Genomic DNA, 24,016 nt, shown 5'->3' with positions numbered 1-24,016 from the left:
CAGAGAGTCAGTATTTAGGCTTGTAAGCCCAGTATCTGCTCAAATCTAGGCTCTCTTTTTCTTCCTTTTCAATAGAGGCAGAACCTTGGCAATGACTGTTCACATAAACTGTCATGATATCCTCCTCCCACTGGGCCTGCACACAGGAACCAGCAGAAATGGTGCCAAAAATAAATCTGGCACAGCAGATAGAAACAGCTGCTATTGTCCAAATGGTATTAGAGTAATTTTCTTTCCTGTTATAATACCCCATAGTCTAAGGCACATATATATTTGAATCCTGAAGTTTTTACCACAGAAGACAAGAGCCCAATGTAGGAAAATTGCAAAGGATTTTTCTGTATTCCTATTTTTCTGTTTCAGTAGATATTTGTTTAATTTCATTGAATGAGTTGTTTGGACATATCTGATCTGTGAAGATTCTAGAGACAGAAGTTTTTTTGAACTATAATTATACCTATTCTGTTAGCACTGGCACATATGCCATTTGGTTTCATGTTATAATCTTTTAGTTTAATGTTTATCTATTTTGTGTATCTTTCACATCTACACACAAAGCTGGATGACTCAGCTAACACACCATTCAAAAAAGATGGAGTTCAGCAAAGCAATGAAAGTGTAAAATAATTTCAGTCTGATCTGTAGCTCACATCTTAACACAGAAACCGTGCCTGATGAGTTTTTCTCTCCCAGCATAGCCCCTAGTAAACTAAACATCAGCAAAATACTTGCTGATTGCAATAAACTGGCTATATCTTATTGTGAACCTTAGGCTTTCATCCAGTCTCACATTAAGTGGATGTGGATTAGATTTTATGAAGGACTCATGACCTAATATTTAACAAAAACCAAGAAACCTCATTGTTCATTTTACTGGCTATTCAACACAGGATGTAGCATAAACCTAGTGTCCTGGTTTCATCTGGAATAGAGTTCATTTTCTTAGTAGCTGGTAAAGTGCTGCATTTTGAATTCATTATGAGAATAATGTTGGTAACCTGTTACTGTTTTGGTAGTTGCTCAGTAGTGCTTACTCTCTACATCAAGAACTTTTCAGTGTCCTAAGTTTTGCTGGCAAACAGGTGCACAAAAGCTGTGAGGGAACATCAAAAGAATGGGAGACATGAACTGGACAAAGAGACATTCCATACCATGGAATGTCATGATTAGTACATAAACCAGGTGGGAGCTGGGTGGAAGGGGCCAGTCTGGGCATTGATCAGTAGTTGGTGAACAATTATACTGTTCATCCCTCATGTTTCTTGGGTTTTATCTCTCTCTCCCTTTCCCTTTTATTACAAAAACAACAATAAAAATAATATTATTTAATTTTTTTTTCAGTTATTAAACTGCTTTTATCTCAAACTCATAAGGTTTAATTTTTTTCTTGTTGTTTGGGGGTTTTTTTATTAGTTTTGTTTTCCATGATTCTCCTCCCCAGCTCACTGTGGGACAGGAGACTGAGTGAGCAGCTGTAGGATACTTAGTTGAAGGCTGGGATTAAATTACAGCACCAATTTACGTGAGAAACTCTTATCTGCCGGGGGTGTGTAATGCCAAGGGTGAGAGAAAACAGAAATTACACCTTTTCTTCTAATCTTTTACTTCCCTTAGAGAAGAAAGTATGGTATCTTAAAAGTTGGACTTGATGATCCTTGTGCTCTCCTTCCAACTCAGAATATTCTGTGATTCTGTGATCTTGCTCATGTGATGGAAAACCAAATGAACAAAGCCACTAGACTTGTTAAAGCCTATAAATTGCTGTATTAGGCATGTAATGATAAATATGGTTTAACAGGGAACATCCATTTACCTATTTCTGCCATGGTGTCCTTGAACATCAAGAAGTTTCTTTACTCACTTTTCAGCATCACTCTAACATTTTCTGTTACACCAGAAAGTGTAATCTAGCCTTCAAAAAATTGTAATCAAGATCTACAGATTATGTACCTAAAACTCAGCTCAAGCATGTAAAATAATCAATTGATATTTAATTAACACACAAATGCTGTCCTAATACTGAATCAAATCCTCTTAAAGTGTGTCCATAATTCCCACTAGAGTGGTAATGTCCTGAGAGTGAAAGAAATACCCTGTGATCATTAGAAGAATATTGCAAATTATAGAGTTTTTGTCAAGAGATTAAGCATTTCCAGAATCTATTACACATTAAAAAAATAATCACTTTAGAACAGAAAAGAATTATGGTACCTCCTTCCAATACCTTAAAATACATTTTACTATTATATCTTTGTTTGAATAAACGGATTATCTCAGTATTCTTTCCAACTAATGTACGTAAGACTTCTGCATAGCACTATTGATCAAATATGACATGAAAATTGCTCAGGAAAAGTGATTAAAACTCAATTTTCTTCAAGTTCATTGCAGCACCTAGCCTTTGAAGGTCAGCTCTGAAAGCTGGGCTTGTTCACCCTAGAGAAGAGAAGGTTCCAGGGTCACCTTATAGCAGCTTTCCAGTAGATGAAGTGGACATACAAGAAAGCCAAAAGGGACTTTTTACAAGGGCATGTAGTGATAGAACAAGGGACAATTGCTTAAAACTGAAAGAGGGTAGTGTTAAATTCAATATAAAGAAGAAATTCTTTATTAGGGCAGTGGTAAGACACTGGAACAGGTTATCCAGATAAGTTCTAGATGTCCCATCTCTAGAAATGTTCAAGGTCAGGCTTTGAACAACCTGGTCAAGTGGAAGATGTCCCTGCCCACGGACAAGTGGATTGGAATTAGTTGATCTTTAAGGTGTCTTCCAACCCAAACAATTCTATGATTCTATGAAAACGTAGCACAAATGGGTGGAAGAGTCCTAATGAAAATAAATTCAGGGAATGCTTCCTACTTTCCATTTGAAATAAGTCAAACAGTATAGTTGTTATTTAATGAATAAAATAAAGACTTAAGATATAAATAGACTAATTTAACCAACTTTTCATGTCACAGTCATAATGTACAAAAAAGAACAGGTTTAAGACAAGAATAATAGTTGTTCTCAGCTGAAGCAAGGATTAATCAAAACCAGAATTGTTAATACAGCAGATCTGTTGACTAAGGTGAGTGTATGTGTTCATCTCAATACATGGTAGCACTTAGAAAGGCACACAGCTGCTTTCAAGATGTGGTTTCCCCCCTGCAAATGTACCTCCTTCTTAGTAGGCTTTTCACCAATACTTTTTTCTACACCAAAGGAACTTCTGATTCTTCATAGCCTTTATAAATCTAGCACTTAGAATCTCCTGAGACAAAGATTTCTATGATCTAATTGCTTACACTGTGCCTAGTTTAGTGTCCCTGCCCAATAATTGCATAGAATTAACTTCTAGTCTTTCTGCTGTGCTACACTGGTCATAGTTTTGCATACTTCTGTCCTTTGTATTTTTATTGGGTAGTTTCAGTGAGTGGCTGAATACAAGTTCTAAAAACTGATACACTTAAAAGCAAAAGATTTTATATGAGCAATGAGTATTTTGCATTTTGAAAGAGTAGAATATACATAGTTTAAATATTTGCACTACTTCAATAAGTCAGTGGAATTTCCTAGTTTCTGTTGCTGTTCCACAGGTCTCATACAGAGCAAAAACTTCTCTTACAGATTCCTGTTTTCATGCTTGCACATTTATCAGAAAAAATACAGAAAGAGAATCTAGACAGGTATAAAATTTAAAGGCAGAATTATGTCATACTTAGATCAATTTTTTTTACTGCCAGAGTAATTTTTTTTAATATGTTTTGTTTTCCTTGTTGTTTTGGGGGATTTTTTAATCAAAAATATTTTATAATATGTCTGTACCAGTGCTTGCACAATAGCTCTGTGCCCTTCCAGCCGGTAGACAAATACAGTATTTATAGAACTACAATGATTTTTACATATATTGCTTCTCAAGAATATGTTTCTCTCTGTTTATATATCTGTATTCATAAAGATATACATTTTCATATACTCACTTACGAACCCTTTCCCCTATTCTGATAAAAAATGCTTTAAGGTCCGCAGGTAAGAATCTGTGTGTAAGTAAGAAGTATCAAGATGGACTGTTCTCTGGAGTATTTTATCTGAAATGCTCTCTCTGTATACCCATCAGGTATACATTTCTTATATTTTGGTCTCCTCTCCTACAGAAATAACACAGTGTGATGATCACATCTAAATCTGTAGAGCTGCTTAGTAATTCCAACTATATTTTGCAGTAGAAGGTGTCCAACAGACACCTAACCTTACTAGGTTTTCTAGAGTCTTGTAAAAACAGGCTTGGCCAAAGAAGGAAAAACAAGGATTTTCTGACAGAAGAAAATATGCAGAAGGAAGCTGGGCATTAGCAGGCATGGGGCAACCTACCCGGAAGACAGAATAAATGCAGAAATTGTAGGAAAGCTTCACCTGGAGCTTATTCTGAAACTTCAAACTTGCTCAAACACATTTTTCTATTGAAAAATCATGCTTCTCATTCTAATACAACAGATATTATCACAAAAGACAATTTAAAAAATAAATATATATGCTTTATATGTACACACACACATATATATGTAGGGGAAAAGGGTTGCGTTTGCGAGAGGGATTTTCGTGCCCGGCTGCTCACCCCACACGGTAACCCGGGTTCAGCGACGAATACCAAGACGTGTTCTCACAGAGATAGAGTCTAGGCTTCGATGGTTAAAAACAGGAACATACGAACAACTTTACTGGGGGGGTAAACAGGTTATATAAGGTTTTTGGGGTATACACGAGCACAATGACAACTTTGGATAGGCTGAGGGGCTCTGTTCATGAGGCAGTGCTGTACTCTCATTGGCTGAGGTATGTTTGTTCACGCGGCACTCACGACCCTCCAGGTACCAGCCTGATGCTGTTTACCTGGAGTCTGAGGTTGTTTACTCCTTCTCCAGGCTGCTTCAAGGTCACACTGACCTTGGCTAGCCTGTCAGCTCTTTTGCCAGTGTGTTGTGCAAGTGGGATCAGGCCAAACCTCCCCAACATATATATATATTCACAGACCCATAAATGCACATTCGTGTATATGTGTAGAGGGAGGCATCGAGGTTTTATTCTCTGTTCATCTCATATTACCATTAATTTTATGACTATTTGGAGCTCTTCAGTGAATCATTCTGCCCCACATCATGATGGAAATATTTTCATCCTGAAAATTGTTAATATGATATTGGCCTCTTAGCACATTAAAGAAAAAATAGACCATAATAGTAACATTAATAAAATTAATATTTATTTTTAAAGAGGACAGCTGGCTACATAGAATCCCAGACTTGATTAATGTCTTTAACTTATTAGTCTTCTCAGATTTATAATATTTTTTCTTAAATACATTTATATTAGTTAACTGCACCATCTATTTTAAAAGTTCATTCCATCTCTCAGCACTTTCTCTATCTAATAATGAATTTCTGAGTTCTCATTCTATTTATATATATTTTCTTTGTCATTTAAACTCACTTCTAGTTGACCTGAAAACTCAGGGAGATAATCAGTCTTAACTTTGAGGGGCATGATAGATAATAAGAATTTTTGACAGATGTACTGCTCACTAGGTAAAAAAATCTACCAGGATTGCCGAGTCCAAAGTGGGGTGGTGAACGGAGTTAAATCCTTCTGGCAACTGGTAACAAATAGTGTTCCCCAAGGTGCAGTATTACATCCAGTTCGGTTTAATATCTTTATCAATGGCCCAGATGAGGGATTAATAAATTTATAGGTGACACCAAACTGGGCAGAAGTGTTTATCTGCTGGAGGGCAAAGTGGTCTGGACAGACTGGGTTGATGTGCTGAGGCCAATTGTTTGTGGTTCAGCAAGGCAAAGTTCCAGGTCCTGTACTTGAGTCACAACAACCCCATGCAGCGCTACAGCCTGGGAAAGAGTGGCTGGAAAGCTGCCCAGTGGAAAAGGACCTGGGACAGCTGGTCAACAGGCAGCTGAAAATGAGCCAGCAGTGTGCTCAGGTGGCCAAGAAGGCCAATGGCATTCTGGTCTGGATCAGCCATAATGTTACCAGCAGGACTAAGGAAGAGATCATTCCTCTGTATTCAACACTGGTGAGGCTGCATCTTGAATCCTGTGTCCAGTTCTACCCCTTTGCCATAAGAAAGATGTTGAGGTGCTGGAGCATGTCCAGAGAAGGGCAACAAAGCTGTTGGAGGGTCAGAGTACAAGTTTTATGAGAATTGACTGAAGTAGCCAGTGTTGTTTATCCTGGAAAACACAGGTTCGAGGAAGACCTTATTGCTCTCTGCAACTACCTGAAAAGAGATTGTAGCGAGGTGGAAGTCAGTCTCTTTTCCAAGTAACAAGCAATGGGATAAGAGGAAATGACCTTCCATTGTGCTGAGAGGCTTAGCTTGTGTGTTATGAAAACTTCCAACACTGAAATGGTTGCCAAATTTTGGAAGAAGTTTACTGGGTAGGTGGTTGAGCCACCATCCCTGAAAGTATTTAAAATACATGTAGATATGGTGCTTAGGGATATGGTCCAGTGGTGGACTTAGAAGAGCTGGGTTAATGGTTGGACTCAATAATCTTAGAGGTCTTTTCCAGCCTAAATTGTTCTATGATTCCTTTGAATACTCTACACCTCTGTAATTCTTCATAATTTTCTGCTATGCTATATGAGTGTCTTTAAGTATAGTATTAAGCAATAACTTCTAGCTGGAAGACACAACTAATGCCTTCACCTCCTCTTGGTTGTAGGTGTTTTATTTATTTCATATGTATGATGTATTACACATTTTTACTCTAAAAGAGTAGGTCACAAAAGGGCATTATGAATCCATAGAAGTAGTTGAGGTCGGTGATGACTCTTAGATATTCTAAGGATTCTTCCTACAGTCTTGAAAAAACCCAGGAAAGAAAAGATCTTTCCTTGAAATCATAGATCAATCTAGTAAAATTTTATTTGATTTTGAGCACCACCACCTATCCCCTACCCCTTGTTACTCATTTTTGACCTTGAAGAAATCCTAGAGTTTTATCTTTCTGAAAATCTTACAAAAATATTTTACAGAATAGATGATTAGATATATTTGATATCATCCCATGTTGCTTTAGCAACATATAGATTTACTTAGCTTTCTGCATGATAATGTCATTTGCTTAAAAAGCAGCAGTTGCACATATATTTAAAATGTCATTTTTGTTGTCTCTTAGTCACAAACTAGGCCACATTTTATAATGACAATGAACTTGGCAACAGCATGGTCTGTGAATAAGTGTTGTGCTATTTTTGTTGAAATTATAAGATGGAAGTGAAGCAAAATGAGACCTTCAGTGTTCAGGTAATAAGACTGAAACCACATGAAGGCTTTACTTTATATTTTTTCCTCTTAAATACAATCGAATTATATAAAACCTCTAGCCCCAAAACGTAAAAAAAGAAAAGAAAAAAACCCAAAAAAACAAAAAAACCCCAACCTAATTAAGCTAGACATAAAATTCTATATTAGCACAATAGACTAAAAAATCTAATCTACCTTGGCAAAATGACAATATTTGCATTTTTGTTATTGTTTGTAAGTAATAGTGATTTTCTGTGAATATAGTTTAAATTATCTAATCTTTTCCTTCAATTAAACATTGTTATATTTTGTTCAATTGTCAAAATATAACTGAATTATTGTGTCAAATTCATATTTTTCTCTGTCTTTTTTTTACTAAGTTTATAACACTGAATCACATAATTTCTGACAAGCGTCAACATCTTACAACTTGACTTAGATTTTGGCTCTTTTCCAGTGCACATGGTCTAGTTTAGGTGTCATATTAGAAAAAAATCAGGTTCTACACTGAGTATCCAGCCAATTACTCTTATTCCCAATTGCTAAATGTTGACACTTTCTTAGCTGTATATCAGCTTACTGTTTAAAACAATGTCCTTGGGAATTACCAGCAAACTTCACTTTCTGTTATACACTAATGTTATACATGGGAGCCAATTATTGAAAGTGTTATGAACAGATGGTGCACTAAAGAATGGAGAAGTAGTGTTCAATAATGTAACATAGTGGACCATTATACTGCATGAACTGTACTACATAACCTATTTGACACTTGAGGAATAAAGTTTAGTTATTATAATAGATCTATTTTTTTATGGAAAACACTGCTTTCCATTAAAATGCTTTCATTTAGGAACCTTTCTGTAACAGATAATTATTTTCCTGGCTTTAGAGAACAGTTACAGATGCCCACATGTATGTACACGTGTTCATGGAGGAATGAGTTTGTAATGAGTCTTTGCCACTCTCTTCTCTTTTTATACAGTCCTTTAAGCCAAGAGTTTATGATAAAAGAGCCATAAAACTTCTACCAGAAAATTCATTTAAATATTAGGTTCTGTTTTGTTTTGTTTTGTTTTGTTTTGTTTGTTTGTTTCATTTTGAATTACATATAAAAGGAGCTAAGTTGGTCTTCACAGCTCTGAGTGGCTAATTATCCCATTGAATTTTAATCCATCTTAATGAAACTACTAAAAAAAGTCACAGCTAGCTAATGGGGAATATACCTACTCTTTAATTATGATTAATATAAATGCATTTTAAAAGACACTATCCAGTAGTTTAATATCTCTGAATGGTACTTGAATACTGCCTGGGAGTCATCTGTCATTCAGACCACCCATATTATATACTTAGTGTGGAATACATCTCTTTCATCATATCTTCCTTTAAGATCCAAGTGACTTTCCACACTTTAGTATTAGGAAGATATAGATTCCTATAATATTTTATTTCTATTTCACTAATAGAAAATAAGGGATCAGGTCATCAGTAGCCTTCATAATATCTTTGAGGTCATATTTAGGTACCTTTTATATGTTACAAAGGGCTGACTTTGAACCAAGATCTTCAACAGAGCTCAGAGGGAAGGAATGGACTTCCTAGTAGGACTGGTAAAGCATTTCTCAGATATCACAGAACATAAAGCAACTTTAAAAGACTGTTTAAATAGAATTAAGTAGTTCCGGTTTTGATCAAAATATAGGAGAGAAATTAATAAAAATATGATGGGAAATTGAAGGGATGATAATGCTTCTAGTAGACTGACATTTCTGAGTCATTTTTAAGGTGGGAATAGTATAAGTGACCAACTGATTTCATCCAAATCTATTCTGTCATGAAGAGTTGCTGAAAATGACATCAGACATCTCCTTTCACCCAGTAATACAAAACTGTGTGCTGCAGCTGATGGTTAGATCTTAAATAGAGAAGTTAGATCTTAAATAGAGAAAGCCTGGCTTAAACTCATGAACCTCTTAAATACATTATGTTCTTGTTTATAATATAGTAACATATCTAATGCAGTCCCCTCAAAATACATTTGATTTAAGATAATTTTAGTATCTGCATAACCATGAAATGCTAATCCCTACAGCAGGACTTAATCTCATTAATATAGGACTTTGAGTAACCGCTGCTATTCTTATGTATAGAAGCCAAATTTTAGTTATTAATCATGGCTAAACCTCAGAAATTTCAATTTTGAATGAGAATGTTACTGCATTAGATGTTTTACTGAACATGTAAATAAATAATTTAAACTGAATATTTGAGAATCTTGTGATATGTTAACACCTGCAACCTCTGTCTGGACTTGCCATGTCATTTCCCTGCATTTTTCTCCTTTTTTCCCACTATTGGGCTGTCACCAGATAAAAACTAGGTCTAACTGATCATCTCCCATCCTCCAGCCAATGTGTTGGCAACTGCAGACAGCCGTCAGACGGTCTGCTTGAAGTCTACCAAAAAAGATGCTTAGCTTCTGGGATCTGTCTGGAGCAAAGCATGCTTTCCCAAGGACCCGCTAAACTGATGCGGACCCAGCTCTTCACAGAACAACAAAGTCAATCTCTCAAGTAATTGAAGATAAAGAGTTCATAAAGAGTTCGTCCCATGATTTCAGTTCCCCTTCATACTCAGGATCTCCAACTCTTATCAAGAGTTTGTCCAAGGGAAGATAAAAGTTGTAAAGAAGATAACCAGGGAAACAAAAGACCGTATTTTTCCTTAAAAATCTAAATGCAGTTGGTTGTAGAGTTTTCGTTGGTTAGTGTTTTTAACTGACACCTTTCTGTAAACATTAAAAAAACTCCCAAATGTATTTCTACCACTGATATTTACTCAGTATGGGTAATCTAATCAGTCTTGTGACTTTGAAAGAAAGTTAACAATTTGTTTTCAATTGAATATTTTTTGTTGGAGTGTTATTGCATATTCTAGCCCTGTTAATTTTGCAAGAGATAATTTTCAACTATTATTATCTATGGTTTTATTGATTTTATGAAATTACCTGTAACAATAAAATTAATTTTTTGCCTACAACTTCTTACAAACAAAACAAATTAAGACAATTAAGTTTCTGCTGAGTTTTTTATTCTTTCGTATGCAATATATAAAAAAGTGAATAAATTGCCAATCCATTGCTTTTTCTCTGATGTGATACAATGCAAAAGTTTTCTTTTAATATGTCCTTCAAAAACACTTCCATTTTCATCAGAGAAGCAATTTTTTTCATATAGCAGGAAATACACATTTTAGCTGAAGCATTCCTTTGTCCAATATTCTGAAAATCATGTTTATGTGAATCTGCGACTCTTTCTCTGGATCAGGTCCAGAAAGAAAAAAAAATAGTTCTGGTTTGACACAAGTTAAAGCTTTTTACATAAGCAAAATTTTGATTCTGCAGCTGAAACCCGAGAACAGGAGAACCAGAGAGTTTCTTATGATGATCTTTTTCTTCCTGGGACCTTAATGTCACTCGGAACAGAATGCAATGAACAGATAAAAATTCCTCCATGCAAGATCCAATTGGGAAGCATATGCTTCATGCCACCTCTCCGAATCAAAATTAAGATCAGAGACAAGTACCAAAAAAGTCTACTGGATGATGAGTTTAGAACAGAAAAGATGGGCAGGAGTGCAGAAAATGTTCTGAGAAAGTAAGGTGATTTTGTACATATGCAACTTCTCCTGAAGAAATTTTATTTTAATATATAATACATTTGGAATTTGAATTTAAGATCAAATTTGCCAAAATGCTCACACAGGGAATAAAGGTATAGATGCCAGAATGTTCCTTCTGTGAATAAGTATTTTTCAGACTGTTTGCCTGTTTCATAAATGTATATCTAGAGCCCACGTTAAGGTGCATCTACTGAGAAAATTCTGGGAGTAAACCCATAAAGTAACAGCAAGCAAGACCATAATCATGACTTCTAACCAAAGCTTTCCTCTTAGAACTCTTTCACTATGAAGAAGCCATTTTACGGAGACCCTATAACTTTGCATTTAAAGGATCACACATTATTTTAGCAGTTAAGTATGCTTCAGTTTTTAAAGCTCTAAAAATAAAAAGTTCCACCAGTAGGAAAAATTAGAAGATCGATTGCTATTTGTGAAAGTGAGAGAAAATAAAGGAATGGAAATTGAAAGTAGATATATTCCCTTAGGTTTAAAAGTTCTAAGTATTTCACTAATTTTTTCCATATCTACTGAGCTACATTCCTCATCTGATCTGAAATATCCTGTGCATTGCTATCATTTAAAGTTCATTGGAAGAGAAAGTGGATCTGATAAAATAACTTAAATCACATGGATATTGAGTGTTTTATATATATAAAGTAACATATATTATGTTTATAATTTATAAGTTCTTTGGTCCTTGCCAGCATTCATATGTATTTAGCAGGAAAATCTCTGGGGCATGTCAGTAATTGTCAATGAGAAAAGTGAGAAAACTATGCAAACAATATAAATTGCATGCAAAGACTGGAATTAATATTGAATTTATGTTTCCTTACAAACTTACCTTAGGGTATTTAAGACTACCCTAAATGCATGATATATAGAAAGCAAATTAATGATGCATGAATGTATTTGTTTTATTTATTTTATATTCTTTTTAATGCTTTATTAGTAGTATTCGCATTACTATTGGAAATATTTTTTAAGGAAGAAATATTTCCAAGATGAGAAAATATTTAAAAAGTTTTCCTATGGAATAAACAGATCTTTGTGGCTGAAGCTCTGCTTAGTCTTGCCTTGTTCTGCCATATACAACTGCCTCAGTACCACAATCATACCACACTTTTTAAGACTATTCTGAATTTTACTGTTGCTAGTTCCTTCCTTGTGCTAAAGAAGTAATAAAACAGTTCCTGTGAAAAGGAGAAGCAGTCTTGACCCAAAAGAAGAAAATCACTTAGAACAGCTCAAACATTGACCACTTTAGGCAGATTCAGTTGTTGGCTTGCCAAAGAAGCCAATGCTACAAGCAGCAATCGAGCCCTTGGTAACAGATTAAACTTCGTTAGAAAGGCCACATTACAAAATAAAGCAGCTAAAGACTTTTTACTTCTAGCCCACGGTCATAGCTGCAAAGAATTTGAAAGCATGTGTTCCATGAATCAATCCGATCATTCAGAGACAGTTTACCAGAACACTGCTCAGTTGAAAAATGTAATAGTACACCGTACAAGAAGTAAAGACGTGAGCTTGATCAATCTGTTTAGTTGAGTAGACATCTTTAATCTTAGTCCAAGACTCAAGACAATTGTTTTAGTCTTAACCATGATCTGTGTGTTTTTCTGTATTTTAATTGGTGTGTCATGTATTCTTTCTTGTGTTCTATGTTTAGTTCGTCATAACTTTACTGAAGTTCTAATGCTTCTTTTAAAAAATATAAAGAGGGGAAATGTTGGAACACATACATTTTCAGGCTAACAAACCAGAGACAGATTTGCAGATGCCAGCTTCTATGATAAGAGTGGAATTTGTCTAGAGACCTTGAGCTGATGCAGAAACAAGAAAAGAAGCCTGCTAAACTCCATGGAAGAATACATCTAAAGAGTTTTTTTGCAAAGTTAAAAGTAAGTTACATAGAGATTACTTGGATTCAGCAATTTTGTGAAATATATATTACTTAATATTTAGCTATAGCCGTGTGATGTTAGATAGTTTGCATGGTGTGTGCAAATTTTAGAATTGTGTGCGACTGTGTGAGAAAATAGTCCTGTGAAAAGTTACTCCTGTAGTTGTAAAATCTCTATGCAGAAATAGATAAAAAAGTGCTAATGTAAACATAGTGAGTCTTTCTGCCCCTTCTTTCCACAATTCCTCAAGTAGCTGTAACCCATGATGATGAGGACCTCGAAATAAACTACGAGAAAACCCTAAAATTAGCTAGTCAAGTGCTTTATTTAATGATAGAGGTAGAAGCCTCTTAAAAGCCTCACTTAAAGGCTCACTGAGAACTGTGTCTGTGGAGAAACAGACATCACAACAGAGATATGCTTTCAGAAAAGTCTATATACCCATGAAAGATTTTCAAAAGCTTCTCTGATTGGAATTGGAACTATTTCTTCTGAAAATGTCTCTCATAGTGTTCACCAGAATATCTCTTTTTAAGAAACAACAAGAAATAACATTTTTGCTTTGATACACAACATAGTGATGTAAAATAGGGGTATTTTCATTTTCTGAAAGATCAGGAACAATTTTATATAAGGTTATGACATCTCTATTTTTAAATATTAAGAAAACTGTCAGGCTCTGGTATAGACTACACATTTCTGAACAGTGACTTGATCTTTCCATTGATGAAAAGCTATTTTTTTTCAGGAGAATTGGTGACCCAACACAATGAACTCTCCTTGTTCCTTCTTTTGGTTGTTTAAGTTTGGTATTTCACAATAACATCTTTTGACTGGTTAACTTTGAATTGGGTTTTGGTTACTAGGGGAAATAATCTATGTATTAGTCCCTTAGATGTCCCTGAAATTTTCTCTGATTTCACTCTGTAAGTAATTCATAAGAATATTAAATGGGGAGTGGGTGGATAGGGAGAACTGTCATTAATTACATTTAAGACATTTTCGTAAATACCTGTGCAGTTACATTCTCATTGCTGAATTAGTTAATAATATTTGTTGCTTTCTTCTAATAAACAAACACAGGAAGGAGAGAAAATTTCTGTGTTGATCAAATTCAATTCACCAGATCAACATAAAACAATTAAATTATATTGATTTCATAAACTGGGATCACATTAGATGATATATAAACAGCTTTATTCCTTATACTTAGAAGATGCTATTACTTATGTTAAAGGTTCAAACACAGGAAGGTGGTGTTGGGAGGAGTCCCTGAGAGAATTTTTCTCACCATACCAACACAAAAGTTTTAGCCTTGGACTCAGGACTGAGGACAAAAGATAGGTGATGACTTTCAAATTCCAGCTGAATGGTGGGGTGGGGGTGAGAAAACAGAATCCCAGCACCTGGGGGTGGGGAGAGATTTTTCTTTTCTTTGTTCCCTGTGTGCTGGTTTGACTTTCTTGGGGGTTTTCTTTGGGCAGCTGCAGAAAAGGAGCCACTCACTGCTTGCTGGTGAGAACTCTTTTTCTGGCTCTGCTCTTTGCTTTTCCCCCTCCATCTCTGGGAACCCTGAGCTTCAGAGAGAGACAGAGAGAGAGAGAGAGAGGAGAGTCACGGCTGCTTCAAGACACGCTGCAGACTTTTGTTTTCTTTTCCTGGGGACCGACTTAGACTGCAAGAAGATTCCTGAGGATTATCACCATTTCCTCCACTCCCAGCCTTTCCTTCATTTGGAACAAAAGACAAGGAGAGAGAGAGAGAGAGTCCACATGAGTGTCCACTCCTTGTCTCTGTCTCGCTGGGAAAAGACTGAGAATTCACCTCGCAGCCAGTCGAGGTGTGACACTGACACTGTCCATTAATATAACTGCTCCAGGAGAAATCTACCATTTGGGGGTTGTTCTCTTTTATTTTTACCTTTGGTGCTGGGGGAGTAGTTTGCTCTGGTCTGTTTACAGTTATATCTATATCTACATATATATATAGTAGTTAAGAACAGTTATCCTTCTTATATCCATTTTCTAATTAAAGTTCCTTTTTCTTAAATTTAATAGGGAGTGACATGATTATTGTGGAGGAATCCTCTCCTCTGTTTTTGGTAGACATTTTGGTTTTTCCCTCAAACCAAGACAACTTCTAAAACATTTCAAGCTATTATTACGGGAAAATATAAGATGCTGACTAATAGCATATATTTTGATTGCAACTCTGTCCAAACTGAAGCATAATAACAGAAAACTAGGGAAAATCAGTATTACACCCATATGTACTCTTAATATCATAAGCATGAAAAAAGAATAAAATTTGCAGCTTTAGGAAATTAAAATTGCATTAAAAAAAAAAAAAAGATGGATCATACCCACGCCAGTACTAAATGTTAATTTTTACAAGTATAAATATTCCTGCTTACTTCTGACTTTCAAACAATGTTTTAATAAACCTGGTGCACTCCTTTGTTGGTCATGCCTTGATTTCTACTTCATTCTCTGCATCCTGTGATGCTTACAGGCACAGTTAATAAGCAGTTAATCAGCTGTCAGTAATATATTTGTTACAATTCTCTGATAATTGCATTTAGAGTGATCCTGTCTAGAATATGAAGCAGCTATTACAAATTGTATACTTCAAGTGGCTGAGGTTTCTTTGTGACAGATGAATGCATCTTCGCCTGAGATACATGCAAAACTTTCGGCTTTTTTTCTTGTTTCTCACTCGTCTCACTTTAAATCAAGTAATTTTACCGTACACTATTTGCCAGTTAAAAATAATTAATTTTATCATATATTTGGTATCAATTGCATATTGATTCACTAATGAGTCTGATATTTTGTTTGTTACATTGTTTTAAACTTTATGACAACTAAGAGAGCACATACACCTAAAAGAGTATTCTCTGTGATTCTTTTCTCACATTTAATTCTTTGTCCTTGAGAGTACTGTGATGCTTTAAAGATGGATAAATAATTCTACCAAGTGAAAATACATTCATTTAAGTCAGTCAGGATCTTACCCAAAGATGACACTGCTGGATAGAATAATACCATCCCAATTACACTGAGCCAGTGAAGGAATCATAGAATCATAGAATCGATTGGGTTGGAAAAGACTTCCAAGATCATCAAGTCCAACCCTAGGTCCAACTCTAGTCCATTTACTAGATCATGGCACTCAGTGCCATGGTCAATCTCAGTTTAAAAACCTCCAAGGATGGTGAATCTACCACCTCTCTGGGCAGGCCATTCCAATGCCTGATTACTCTCTCTGGAAAGAATATTTTTCTGACATCCAATCTAAATTTCCCCTGGCAAAGCTTAAACCCGTGCCCCCTTGTCCTATTGCTGAATGCCTGGGAAAAGAGATCAACCCCCACCTGGCTATAACTCCTCTTCAGGTAGTTATAGACAGTGATGAGGTCACCTCTAAGCCTCCTCTTCTCCAAGCTAAACAACCCCAGCTCCCTCAGCCTCTCCCCATAGGACTTATGCTCCAGTCCCTTCACCAGCCTTGTTGCTCTTCTCTGGACCTGCTCCAGCACCTCAATATCTTTCCTGAACTGAGAGGCCCAGAACTGAACACAGTACTCAAGGTGTGGCCTCACCAACGCAGAGTACAGGGGAAGGATCACTGCCCTGGTCCTGCTGGTCACGCTATTTTTTATACAGGACAGGATCCCATTGGCCTTCTTGGCCACCTGGGCACACTGTTGGCTCATGTTGACCTTCCTGTCAATTAGTACCCCAAGGTCCCTTTCTGCCTGGCTGCTCTCCAGCCACTCTGGGCCCAGCCTGTAGCGCTGCAGGGGGTTGTTGTAGCCAAAGTGCAGGACCCGGCACTTGGCCTTATTGAACTTCATCCCATTGGAATCAGTCCATCTGGTCCCAATCCCCTCATCTAAAGCATCAATAAAGGTGTTAAACAGGACTAGACCCAACATTGACCCCTGGGGAACACCACTGGTGACCGGCCACCAGCTGGATGCAGCTCCATTCACCAGCACTCTCTGGGCCCAGCCCTCCTGCCAGCTTCTAACCCAGCAGAGAGTACACCTGTCCAAGCCATGGGCTACCAGCTTTTCCAGGAATATATGATGTGAGACAGTGTCAAAGGCCTTGCTGAAGTCTAGATAGATCATATCCACAGTTTCCTCTCATCCACCAGGTGAGTCACCTGATTGTAAAAGGACATCCTGTTGGTCAGATAGGACCTGCCTCTCCTTTTTACCCTTTTTACATTTTCTTATTGCTGGTATTGCTGATTTGCCCATTATTTATGTGCAGGCACTAGGGTACCATGAACTAAAATCAAGAATGAAAAAACAATGTAAACTATGTTCTTCAAGAAGCGTAAGAATAACTGGTTGGAATAGTTTATGCACATAGAAAAACCGTACACATCTATTCTGATGCACAGTTTATTAATTTTAAAATGGAGTTTTGGATTGAATAAAACCTTATTTAGTGATTTAGTTAAAATTTTCCTCTACATGAAAATTGAACTGGCACAAAGACCCTGACGTTAGCTCAGCTGGTTAAACCATTGTGCTAATAATGTTAAGGTCACAGGTTTGGTCCATGTACAAGCCATTAACTTAAGTCTCGATGATCCTTGTAGGTCCCTTCAAACTCAGAATATTCTGTGACTGTTGATAGCTGAAGTTACTGGCAAATTCTGAAGTACAAAAATATTAAATTTCATAGTTTTTTGAAAGCAACATATCCATACTTGCCAGGTATAACGTATACAATGTATAATACATGGCAATGGCAATGGCAATAGCACAGTTAGCTCTTGCAGTGGAATTTACATTTACACAGATTAATTTTAAGTTTGATAGGGTATATAAACCCTGAAGAAGGAACACTGACCTGATATGGTTGGACTTATTCTGAAAACTCATCTAGAAATATCCCAGGTATAGACTTATATTTGATTCACACCCCACATTTTGGTAAGAAATTTCACTTTAGAATTAAAAAGAGTAAAATAAACATAAAATTATCATTTTTCTCTTTCCAACTTTCTTCTCAAATGTTTGATTCAGAAGAAAAAACCCTGAAAACTAAATCTATTAACTTAATTTTTTTTTCTCCTATTGATGTTTGCTTTGCCACTGAAATGGTGACATGGAATGGGACAAAAAAAGCCAAACAATTAGCAATGTAACTACTAGTTATTCAGTAATAACACAAATATTCTTCAGGATAATCCATCCTTGTGATTTAAGAAGCTTTCAGTCTATAAGGAAACTATGGATATTGGACATTCAGAGTGGTATTAGAAGTGTTCAGTCTGAGAGTTTTGAGACAGGACAGAATCCTTCCACAGAGCAGAAGGGCAAAAGCTCACTTGATCTTGATTTTCAGTACGAATCCAGACCATGAAAGTGGGGCCTCATGATCCTTCTGGCTTTTTGGGTTTTAAGCAGGAGGTGTCAGAAAAGTTGTCACAGGGATAACTTGCTTATGGTGGCCAGGCATTCATAGCAATGTCGCTTTTTGATCCTTTGATGTCAACTCTTCCTATCACTGTGAAACAGAATTCACCAAACATTGGATTATTCACCCGCTAACAGGCAACATGAACTGGGATTGGACCATTGTGAGAAAAATTAGTTTAGATTTTGTGTTGTTGCTGTATAATGGTATCTTTCCTAGGTTATAAACAATGGCTTTGACGAAGTTTCTAAATGCTTTACAGACAAAATGTTTTTTCAGTTTTTCCTGATTTTATGGAGTCAGAGTCAGTGTTTTGCATTTGCTCCCATTGTGTTATTCTCCTCACTTTCAATGTCTTCTTATCCTTATAAATCTTGATAACTAAAGGCAAAAGCTTAAACTACTTTTAATGCACTGACAGCTGTTAATATTATAGATTATGTTGTAAGTAATGTCTTTGCTCTGTCTTGCTGGAAAGGAATGACAAGATTTGGTAAGAAATTTCTCTTGGGAACAGGTTTTATTCTGTTTCTGAACTATGCACTTGAGAAAGGCAGAGGTGCACTCCTTTGTACACAAACCTCTCTCACCTTCTAAAAGGACATGCATCAGCACAAGTACGCTGGGGAAACTCATGATTAAAAAACTGCGCATCCATATCTCCACAATGGAAGTGCTGATTAGGATATGGGATATAACAGTAAACCAGAAAAGAAGCAAGCATTTACACACAGTGAAAACTCCTTTCCATCCCTCTCAGTTGGTGTGACTTTCCTCAGCTTTAGTCCCAGGCTCAACTTTACTCCTCCACTGCAGATTCCTCAATGTTTTGCTGTTGCCACAGGCTACATCCCTTCAGTGAGGCTTGGAGGGTTGTGGCCAAGGCATAATGGTTTATCTCTGTTGGCCTCTTATTATCATACTTTTTCCTGTGCTTCGGGTTGGCCCTCCATGGGTCACTGTCTCTCTGGGGAAGAGGAGAATCAACACCTCAAAAGTTGGTGGCCACCTTCTTTGTTCTTGCTCTGCTCTTCCCTGCCCCTCACTCTCCCTAGCATTCTCTTTGCTTTGTTAAACACACTTCCATGGTGTCATCACTGTCTTGGCTTAGGATCTGCAGTGGGTATATCTGGAACTGTCTGTGTCCAGCACAGGACAGCCCAGGCCTCTATTCATGAAGGCCACATCTGCAGCCCACCACCGCCAGCACCTGGGCAATGAATAAAATGAATTCTTTTGTTTGGGTTTGTTTGGGGGTTTTTTCCATTGTAATATGCTTGAGCATACAAAAGAAGCAATGAAATGAAAAATTATTTAAGCCAAATGCTAAACAATTTACAAAATACAGAAATGAAGCATGTTCTTTTCTTCTGTAAGGCACTTCTTCATATATGAAGTGTTTTGATATGAGTCCACAGAGCTTTCTTAAGGAACTCCTCTTACACGTTCCCCCTTGAAATGCAATCTACTTACAGTGACACAGAGAGATCAGATCTGTAGCTTCACCAGTTCATTTTTGTGCTCATAAGGGGAGGTTCTAAAAAACAGAGTTTCTACCTGAACAACATGCCTGCAGCCTGGATTTGTGCAAAAAATTTTTAAGGATCCTTCCTCTCTACACTCAGAGAGTCTAAAAGGATGACAGAAATTAGGATGGTCATACCAGTAAATCTATGACTTGCTGAACCTATAAAAGAAACCCCAAAATTACTGAGACCCTCAGGCAGTTCTGCTTATTGCAGTAATATATTATAGAAGAAGCAGCTATAACCCTTAATATCTTGCTCACTGATACTTTCCATGACAGACATATTTTACTGTACTGTATATAGGGTTGGCAAGAGCCCTTAAATATTTTAACAAATCATATAATCAGTTGGATTGGAAAAGACTGACGATCATTGAGTCCAACCATAAGCCTAACACACCATCCTCCAGCTGGCATTGGGGTTTGTCTATGTTATCCTTTAGGGCAATTGGGAACAGCTGCTTAGGGAAATGTTATGAAATACAGGGCAATAAGGCATTTTCTGGTTCTGAGGTTTGGTGTACAAGTTTTCTCAGTTGATTTATGAACTCTTAACATTGTTGTTACTCATTTAGGAATTGATTTGGACATAACACCAGTATCACCCAATGACTCATCCACCTATGTGTGCAGTATTTCAGTATCTCATCTCCTAAGCACATGGATCAAGCATAATTTCTAAGGTGAATAAAAAAAAGATACTTCTGCCCTCGCCAAAATACCCTCCAACTTGAAGAAAGATGTGTGAAGCCTGGCAAAATAGTTAGACCCATGTATAGCCCTATCTAACAACAGTAAGTATGAATCTTTCTGGGGCCTTTTCACCACCAGTTCCTGAGGGAAACAGTGTCTCATAGCACTGTACATAAAATTCAGGTGTCTGAAAAGATGGAAGGCAACTTCAGCCACGTGCAAGTAATTCCACATAGAGTTTGTCAGCTACAGTCTACCTGCTTGTACTCACTCATTATAAAATGAGACAACTCTAGTGTGTTTTCCTGTGTATCAGCTACACGTTCTGGGGAGGGTGTCCTTTGAGCTGTGAATTCCTGGAAAGAAGCAGCTCATATAGTAGCCTGTTGTGTAGTCTACATACAGGAGCAAAGAGTGATTGTACCACTTTGTTAACATCCACTCCATGCATGGGTAGGGTGGGATAATTTCTAGGCGCTCTAGCCAGTGTTTGCAACTGTGGATTCTTCAATACTGTCTCTTTTTAATTAAGCGAAGTCAAACTGAATAAGTTGAGAGTTTTCATCAGACTTAATAGTTGCTTATCATCATTCCTAATATTTTGGATGTATTTTCTTATAAGACACTAAGGCAAAAATCCAAATTCCAGCCCGCTATATACTTCTTTGTATAATAGGAAGAATGAATGTCACACTGGGATATGAATTCCAAAACAAAGCTTTTATGCAAGTAAAATGCAAACTTAGAGTATTTTTACTGACAGGCATATTTCTGTTCAAAATGAAAAATGTAGGCATATTTAAGGTTCAATTATATGAAATCATATTTTTAGCAAAAGCAAAGAGGTTAGTTTACAGATTTCCATATAGAATATATGCAGGCTATTTTCAAACCAAGATTATACACAGTTTACCTTTTGCTGACAGTCACTGTTTCCCCATGAGCTAAAATAGACAGGAATACCATTCCTATGCTAATTGGACAAGAAGAGTCATTGTCACAGCAGTATATCATGGAATATTTGTATTTTATATTTTGCTGTATGCTTTTCCCCAGTCACTAAAAGGTGCATCTCATTCTGGTCATAAATACATCCATTAGTCCCAATGCCATATGTATCTGCTGTATACTGGGGAAAAGATACAGTAATTTAAAAAAAAACAAAACAAACAAAAATCAACACATTAATGTAATTCTATGGATGTCTCAAAGACGTTGATGAAGCATTTCTGTAGTTTGCTGATGCTTTATGCAATTATCAATAGGAATCAGTAAGGTGCCCAGAAAATGACTGTTACTTGACAGTTTTGTGTGGGTTCCAATTTTTTTTTTTTGGTAGTTCTTTTGTCCTTATAATTTTTATATTTTGTTTAATAGAAAAAGTAAACTCACAGGTTGGTAGTCCAAAATAGTCAGATTGGACCCATTATTAGGACAGTGATGAAGACACTAAAATAATCATACCAAGTAAAAGAGAATCTAATGAGATTTTGGCACCTTGTAATAACCAGCACCTCTAGGAAACAAATCAAATCTGAAAGAAACAAAAGAGGAAGATGCATTAGTGTGTCGCAAAGGTATTTTGCTGATTTGATCTATAGTGTATCTGACTACGTGCATAATAAATGCCTTCACAAGAACAAGGTAGGACATCGTCACTGGAGCTATGCCCTTGTATCTCAGTTAAAGATACAGATACAGTCATTAACTTTACAATGTTTCTACTTTTTCTCCACACAGAAAACAGCTCAGTGTTCTGAAGTTCGATAGAAAAGGTAACCAATGAGAGGATGCATGAGAGAAAAAAAAACAATTCCGTCCTATTAGATTACTGTTATCTTTGTTCTGTCTCTCTCTTTTGGTTTTATTCCCCCACTCCCCTTCCCCCCCACCTCCCATAGAATCTTTAGAATACAAACAATAAAAAATAATACAAATCTGGTAACTCAACTCAGAGACCTCAGAACCAAGGAGAGAACTCCATACACCAAACACAGACAAACAATTTATGTATATTTGTCCCAGGTTGGCCTAGTTGGTTTTTTTTTTACCAACCTTGAACTGCCTCCTCCCTCCTCCCAGAGTCTTCCCGGCAAAAGGGAAAACAAAAAATTGGAAAGAAAAGAACTCAAAAGAAACTGAACTGAATTAAAATAGAAATTATGTTTTCTAACATTTTCAACCACATATGGAATTTGTACACACTATGTGGGGCCCCGCCACAGGGGAAAAAAGGTAAAAAGGGAAGGGAAATGGGTAACGAGGAAATAAGGAGGAACAAACCCAAACCAAAAACAAGTGAAACAGAGAAATACAATTAAAAACTTCCAGAAAGAAGAACAGACAATGATACAATTTCACCATGCCCTGAGCTAGGAAAAAAAACAACAGAAACAGGGGACCATCCAGGCTCCTCCTGCTCCCCCAAGCCTTGCCAGAACAAGGAAGACCAAACTCCTTCCTATCTCCCCTCCTTATTTGTTACATGGAAGACACATGTGAAATACTTTGTAATGTCCACTTCCTTAGTTACACCCAGTTACTGAGGAAGCCATGGATCAAACCCATCACATTCTCCACCCCTTATTCCTCACTAGTCTTTCCATGCAATTCTTGTATTCTCGCGTTTGCTTATATCCTGTGCATATCTACATATATATATATATAGTCCATATACAGTCCTTCGAGGCAGATGTCTTGTCATCAAGGATCAATGCCAACATCACTTCAGCTTGGATCCTTCACCTTTTGGTTAAAGTCACAGTTCTAAGTTCACGACTGGTTCACGGGTTAGGGCTGTCTTATCGTTGGACATCACGGGATACAAGTATTAGCTTTGTTTGGGTCTTTCTCATCTGGTGTCTGGTTTCCTAAAAAACACAACTCAAAGCACAAAATTAGTTTTTCCCCAAACACACACTGGATCTCGCCATCTTTTCTCATTACCCACCAGGTGTTTCCAGACCCTCGAGCAAAAACAATCCCACAAATGGGTTTATCTTGGCCCGAGGGAGGAGTAATCCAAACAGATTTCCCTAGCATGTCTCTCAGGTGAATCTCTGGAACTTTTTCTCCATCTACCGTGTGGAGGGATTCTGCTTGGGCAGGACCAGCTCGATTGACAGAGTCTCTAGTGTTAACCAACCAGGTGGCCTTGGCTAAATGCTTATCCCAGTTCTTAAAGGTTCCTTCAGCTAGTGCCTCCAGAGTTGTTTTCAACAGTCCATTTCACCTTTCAACCTTTCCAGCAGCAGGTGCATGATATGGAATGTGATATACCCATTCAATGCCATGCTCCTGTGCCCAAGTGGCCACTAGATTGTTCTTGAAATGAGTCCCATTATCTGACTCAATGTGATCTGGAGTACCGTGCCTCCACAGGACCTGTTTCTCAAGGTCCAGGATAGTATTTTGGGCCATTGCATGTGGTACCGAATATGTCTCTAACCATCCGGTAGTCGC

The sequence above is a fragment of the Pithys albifrons genome, chromosome 4 (assembly GCF_047495875.1).
Source record: "Pithys albifrons albifrons isolate INPA30051 chromosome 4, PitAlb_v1, whole genome shotgun sequence".
Lineage (NCBI taxonomy): Eukaryota > Metazoa > Chordata > Aves > Passeriformes > Thamnophilidae > Pithys > Pithys albifrons.
Note: the sequence above shows the minus strand (reverse complement) of the source record.